Source organism: Triticum dicoccoides, chromosome 6A, assembly GCF_002162155.2.
Source record: "Triticum dicoccoides isolate Atlit2015 ecotype Zavitan chromosome 6A, WEW_v2.0, whole genome shotgun sequence".
Lineage (NCBI taxonomy): Eukaryota > Viridiplantae > Streptophyta > Magnoliopsida > Poales > Poaceae > Triticum > Triticum dicoccoides.
Genome location: NC_041390.1, coordinates 400,565,861 through 400,573,094, shown reverse-complemented (window position 1 = coordinate 400,573,094; position 7,234 = coordinate 400,565,861).

Here is a 7,234-nt window from a genome sequence, read left to right as displayed (position 1 = left end):
AGCAGAAGCCCCCATGTGATCAATAATATGTCAGGCCAGTAAGGCGGGATACCCATGTTTGAACCGCGCATCATGGCAGCAGGTCCTCTTTGGCAATTTTTAACTTTTTGCAAGAGCTAAATTCTTCTTGAACCGGGTGTTAAACCGGATATTGAGAGCTTCAAAGCTTTGTGATTTAATTTGTCCTACATTGAAGAACTTGCAAGACAAAGTAATGGCTCCTCTTTTTTAAAAGAAAGCAATATATAATATAAAAATATACCGGATGGATTTCACCTGATGCGTCAGGTCAGAGATTATCACCGCGGAGTTGATGATCACCGGGTGAAGCTGAAATTACCCGCAGGTGAGTCGGCCGCGGGAGCTAAGCAGATGAGCCGGCCCGGTGTTGTAAACCGGCGCGGACGAGCAAATTGTCCTCCACGTTGTAGACCGGCGCGGACGCGTGAACCGGCCGCGAGGGTGGACGGGCGAGTTGTCCGTGTCGTCGTGAACCGGTACGGACGGGCGAGTTAATCACAGGCGCTGTGCCGGCAAGATGATGTAATCTGGGCCGTAAGGGCGGCATCTTGTACGTGTCCATTCACCGTGTAATGTAGCACGGACGAACACCGGGCAGGGCGTTGCCAGCGCATGCTCCGCACACATGATATAAACCACGTTTATAATGAATAATTGTCCTGCATATCAAAATATACGGTCGAAAGTAATTGTTCCTTTTATAAAAACAATATATGTCAACAAAATAACTTAGATAAACATCACCTGACTTGTCTGGACGATGGATGGTCCGTATACATAGCGTCCATGAATAATCCACGGTGACTCCGGTGGCAATTTAATCACTCTCTTGAGGAGACCTTAAACCGGAGTGGCTCTTGTATTTGATTCTCATGTAGACGTTGGAGCTTGGCCCTTCACGTGGGTGGCTCGAGCAGTTTTGAGAAGACAAAATTTTGAAGTAGTAGTACCCCTTTGCTTCCTTTCCTCACGTGATAAAATTCCATGACGACCTTGCATCAGCTTTTTTTAATCGTAAGCGACAACAACAACTACAGATCTGTTACCACCGCTCATTACTTTTTTGCTATCCACCCGCGACATCAACTTGTGGTGCGTTTTGGGCAGGGCGAAGCCGGCTCAGGCCCAGCGGCGAGACAGTGGATGCGCATATCCCGGCGAGTCGAGGCGGAGCCGGTTTGAGGCACGGCTATACCCATCTAGCGGTGGTTTGAAGGTGACACCAGTGAAGTGCAGCGGTGCTGTCTCTAGCGGGGATGAATCGGGGGCCGCGGGTGAAGAGGCTGTGAGGGCGAGACAACACCAGCGGAGACGGCAAAGGCAACCCGTGGTAGTAGGTTGGTGGAAAATACGGCACAGCCGTAGTACGCCGACAAGGAGCGGGTAAAGACCGGCGGCACGGCGCGTGGAAGGAGCAGGACAGCTCGTAGGGCGCATCAGTGAAGCGGGCGGTTTTCATTGTACCACCAGGCAGAGACAAGGCCGCTCGGCCAGCGCGATTGCTCGGATAACCCGGTAGGTGCGGCTGGCGGATTGACTTTAATCCGAGGTCGACTCGTAGCTGTTGCAAACTTGACCCGGCGAGGCGAGCTGGCAGCCCGGAGCGGCAGAAGAGGCCATCCATTGGAACTGCAACCACCGGCATCTGAGAATTCGTCGGGTGCCTCGAGGCGAGCGGATCATGGAGGACTCCGGGTCGCGGCCGGCTCCGATTCCAGGTTGCGATCGAGGAGGCGAGGGTAGCTCTCTGCTCGGGGCAAGAGGAGACACAGCCTGGCCAATTTATCGCGGCAGAGATGAAGCCGAGTGGGTCATGGCAATGTCTCGGGGAATAAACTATTGTAACTCGGCGACAGCAAGTCCGGTTTATGGCCGAAAATATCTTCTGAATCGTATGATGACCAAGCGGGGTCTAGCCCTTGGTTCCTTTTTACTTCGGAACTAGGTTTTGCTACAGATCGGATTGAACCAACAACTTTAAATTTTCTTTTAGTCGATACATACGGGTTGAATCCATGGCGATTTGACAACCAACACAGATCGGATCACAAATATAGAGATCGTCCATGGTGACTTGACAATAATATTTCCTTGATCTCCACCGACGAGGCTAGTATTGACGCAAATCCTTCCGTACCGGCCCTTGCTGATCTGATGGATTGTAAACTTCTCGATCCTAGGGAGATCCCTCCAAGAACTCAACACCATCGTGCGCTAGCCCCACGGTGGGCGCCAACTGTCGTGGATTGTCACGACAGATGTCCTAGTGTGAGGACTTAGTCGCGAGGCCAACGCATCTATGTGGTAGCTTGAGAGGGGTTGAGTAGGACGAGAGACGCGATGTTTTACCCAGGTTCGGCCCCTCACCGTGGAGGTAAAAGCCTACATCCTGCTTCATTGATATTGATGATGATGATCACGGTTACAAGAGTGCTCTATCTTGAGAGCTATTGTCTAAACCTAACTTGTCCAACTTGTGGAACTTGTGAATCTTGTCCCTTTTGGGGAGCCCTGCCCCTCCTTATATATGTTGAAGGTGCAGTTTACATGTGGAGTCCTATTAGGATTAGGACTAGTCTATCTCTAATACAAACTGGATATAAGTCCAGGTCTTAGCTCCTTGTAAGATAATGTTCCTCATGCCTTTCCTCTTAAACCGGCCCACCATTAAACGTGAACCGACCTTCTGGGCTTTGGGCCTTGTCATCCGTCGATCCCGCACGCCGGATCACCAGTGAGTCATAATGACCAAGGTGGGTTGCTTGTAAACCGCCAGGTCAGGGCGGGTCACTAGTAACTCGCCAAGTGTCAGCGGGGTCTTCAGATAAACTGCCAAGTACGGCCGGGTTAACTTCCGGCCGGTTTACACCGTGGGGTATATCCCCGACAGGTATGTTTTCGGATTCGTTTCGTTCATGTGATATGTGCAATCTTGGAGCGTCTTTTGCATTTAGTTTTCATCTTTCTTTTATGCACCATGCTGGTATGAGAGAGTCCTTGGTTGATTTATAGAATTCTCATTGCACTTCACTTATATCTTTTGAGTATGGCTTTATAGAATGCTTCATGTGCTTCGCTTATATCATTTGAAGTTTGGATTGCCTGTTTCTCTTTACATAGAAAACCGCCATTTGTAGAATGCTCTTTTGCTTCACTTAGATTTGTTAGGGCACGGGCATATCTTTTGTAGAAAGAATTAAACTCTCTTGCTTCACTTATATCTATTTAGAGAGATGACAGGAAATGGTCATTCACATGGTTAGTCATAAAATCATACATAAAACTTGTAGATCACTGAATATGATATGTTTGATTCCTTGCAATAGTTTTGCGATATAAAGATGGTGATATTAGAGCCATGCTAGTGGGTAGTTGTGGATTGTAGAAATACTTGTGTTGAGGTTTGTGATTCCCGTAGCATGCACGTATGGTGAACCGTTATGTAACGAAGTCGGAGCATGATTTATTTATTGATTGTCTTCCTTATGAGTGGCGGCCGGGGACGAGCGATGGTTTTTTCCTACCAATCTATCCCCCTAGGAGCATGCGCGTAGTGCTTTGTTTCGATGACTAATAGATTTTTGCAATAAGTATGTGAGTTCTTTATGACTAATGTTGAGTCCATGGATTATACGCACTCTCACCCTTCCAGCATTGCTAGCCTCTCTAGTACCGCGCAACTTTCGCCGGTACCATAAACCCACCATATACCTTCCTCAAAACAGCCACCATACCTACCTATTATGGCATTTCCATAGCCATTCCGAGATATATTGCCATGCAACTTCCATCATCATCATATACATGACTTGAGCATTAATTGTCATATTGCTTTGCATGATCATAAGATAGCTAGCATGATGTTTTCATGGCTTGTCCGTTTTTTGATGTCATTTCTACGCTAGATCATTGCACATCCCGGTACACCACCGGAGGCATCCATATAGAGGCATACTTTGTTCTAGACATTGAGTTGTAAGTAAATAAAAGTTTGATGATCATCATTATTAGAGCATTGCCCCAGTGAGGGAAGGATGATGGAGACTATGATTCCCCCTTAAGTCGGGATGAGACTCCGGACTTTACAAAAAATAAAAAGAGGCCCAAGAAGCCCAACAAAAGAGGCCAAAGAAGCCCACCAAAAAAATAAAAATAATGAGAGAAAAAGAGAGATGGGGCAGTGCTACTATCCTTTTTCCACACTTGTGCTTCAAAGTAGCACCATGTTCTTCATATAGAGAGTCTCTTGAGTTATCACTTTCATATACTAGTGGGAATTTTCATTATAGAACTTGGCTTGTATATTCCGATGATGGGCTTCCTCAAATGCCCAAGGTCTTCATGAGCAAGCAAGTTGAATGCACACCCACTTAGTTTCAGTTGGATCTTTCATACACTTATAGCTCTAGTGCATCCATTGCATGGAAATCCCTACTCACTCACATTGATATCTATTTATGGGTGTCGGTGTCAAAACTGACAAATCTCGGGTAGGGGGTCCCTGACTGTGCGTCTAAGGCGGATGGTAACAGGAGGCAGGGGACACGATGTTTTACCCAGGTTTGGGCCCTCTTGATGGAGGTAAAACCCTACACCCTGCTTGATTTATTCTTGATGATATGTGTATTACAAGAGTTGATCTACCACGAGATCGGAGAGGCTAAACCCTAAAAGCTAGCCTATGGTATGATTGTATGTTGTCCTACGGACTGAAACCCTCCGGTTTATATAGACACCGGAAAGGGCTAGGGTTACACAAGGTCGGTTAAAAAGGAGGAGATATACATATCCGTATTGCCTAGCTTGCCTTCCACGCCAAGTAGAGTCCCATCCGGACACGAGACGAAGTCTTCAATCTTGTATGTTCATAGTCTAACAGTCCGGCCAAAGGATATAGTCCGGCTATCCGGAGACCCCCTAATCCAGGACTCCCTCAGTAGCCCCTGAACCAGGCTTCAATGACGATGAGTCCGGCGCGCAGTATTGTCTTCGGCATTGCAAGGCGGGTTCCTCCTCCGAATACACCACAGAAAAATTTGAATACAAGGATAGTGTCCGACCCTGCAAAATAAGTTCCACATACCACCGTAGAGAGAATAATATTTCCACAAATCTAATCTGCTGACGTGTTTTGGCAACATGACATTATGTCATGGTCCGATAATTATTCGAACCGTTTCGTTTAACTAGCCCCGCACATAACGCGAGGCAGTTCCTTACACATCTTGTCAAAGCAGAGATCGTGTTCCCCCTTATTATGGGATTCTCATCAATACGGGCGTGGGTAACCCAACCGCGCCATCGATTACGGCGCTTGGGGGATAAACGAGTTTTACCAGGCTAGTGGGGGCGCATAATTTCGGCCGCCCATATAAAGGGATAAGGATTCACCTTTTCATCCACGCCTTCTTCCTCCTTTGCTCATCCATTTTCGCACACTCGAGCACCAGCACCCAAGTCCGCATTTCCCACCTCAACCTTCTCCAACCATGTCTGGAGCGGGAGGCAGGTGGATGGTCTCCTCCGTCATGGAGGGACACATCAAGAAGCTGAGGAGAGCCGGATACCTGCCTGACGACATCGCGCACCGGCTCCTAGATGAGGGGCAGATAATCCCCACCCCCAGGCCCCATGAGAGGGTAGTGTTGCTTACCCATTTCCTCCGCGGACTGGAATTCCCTCTCCATCCATTCGTCCGGGGGCTCATGTTCTACTACGGCCTGGATTTCCACGATCTGGCCCCGAACTTCACCCCCAACATCTCGGCGTTTATCGTCATGTGCGAGACCTTCCTCCGCATCAAGCCCCACTTCGGCTTATGGCTGAAGACCTTCAATGTCAAGCCGAAGGTAGTGAGCGCCGCCAGGCGGAGTGCGGAGGAGCCATGGTGGGCAAGATGCCCAACGTCACATGGCTCGAGGGCTCCTTCGTGGAGACCATAAAGGGGTGGCAATCGGGGTGGTTCTACATAACCGAGCCGTGTGACCCTAAATGGGCAGCGGCCCCCGAGTTCCAATCTGGCATCCCCATGCGGCTCACCTCCTGGCAAGAGAAGGGCCTGTCCTGGGGTAGTTCGGGAGAGCTGACCGGACTCCAAACATGTATTCAAAACATGGTGAACAAGAAGCTCAAACTCCTCAACGTAGTTCAGGTCATGCTCATCCGCCGAATCCTCCCGTGCCAACATCGGGCTTTCAACTTGTGGGAGTTCGACCTGGCCCAGCACCGAACTCTGAATAGGCTCTTCGACACAACACATGAGGATGCCCGGAAGGTGCGATTCAAGGGTGCCGAGGTTCCCCCTCCCACTACCGAGGATCGCGGATTCTGCACGAAGCGCCAAACCAGCGCGGTAAGCTATTTTACCTCTCACGGGATACTTGTTTTTCCATAGTTTGATTCTATGCGGGATCTAAGCTCCCGTACCTGTAACACCCCGGATGTAACTTTCCCAATTTGTACTCCAACTCTTGCCGTTTACGGCGTTAAGTTATTTTATTTTCTTGGGTTCGGGTCTTTGTCTCCATGTGTTGTTATCGTTGTCATGCATCTCATATCATGTCATCATGTGCATTGCATTTGCATACGTGTTCATCTCATGCATTCGAGCATTTTCCCCGTTGTCCGTTTTGCATTCCGGCGCTTCATTCTCCTCCGGTGGTCATTTCTACCTTTCTTTCGTGTGTGGAGATTAAACATTTCCGGATTGGACTGAGACTTGCCAAGCGGCCTTGGTTTACTACCTGTAGACCGCCTGTCAAGTTTCGTACCATTTGGACTTCGTTTGATACTCCAACGGTTAACCGAGGGACCGAAAAGGCCTCGAGTGTGTTGCAGCCCAACACCCCTCCAATTTGGCCCAAAGCCCACCATAAACCTCTCCATCATCTAGAGCGTTCGATCACGATCGCGTGGCCGAAAACCGCACCTCATTTGGACTCTCCTAGCTCCCTCTATGCATATATATATCTCCCCCATTCGAATCACAGACGAAACCCTAGTCCCCCTCCTCCTCCAGCCGCCGGACATAATTCGGACGGCCGGACGTGTCCGCCCGCTTCGCCCGAGCCAGTCCCGCACCGACACGTGGCGCCGCGCGCCACATCGCCGCCCGCACCCGCCGCGACCCGCCGGGGCCCGGATCGGGCCCTCTCGGCCCGGGACGCCGCCGCCTCCACCCGCGGGCACCCGAGCCCCGTGCCGCCGCTCGCCT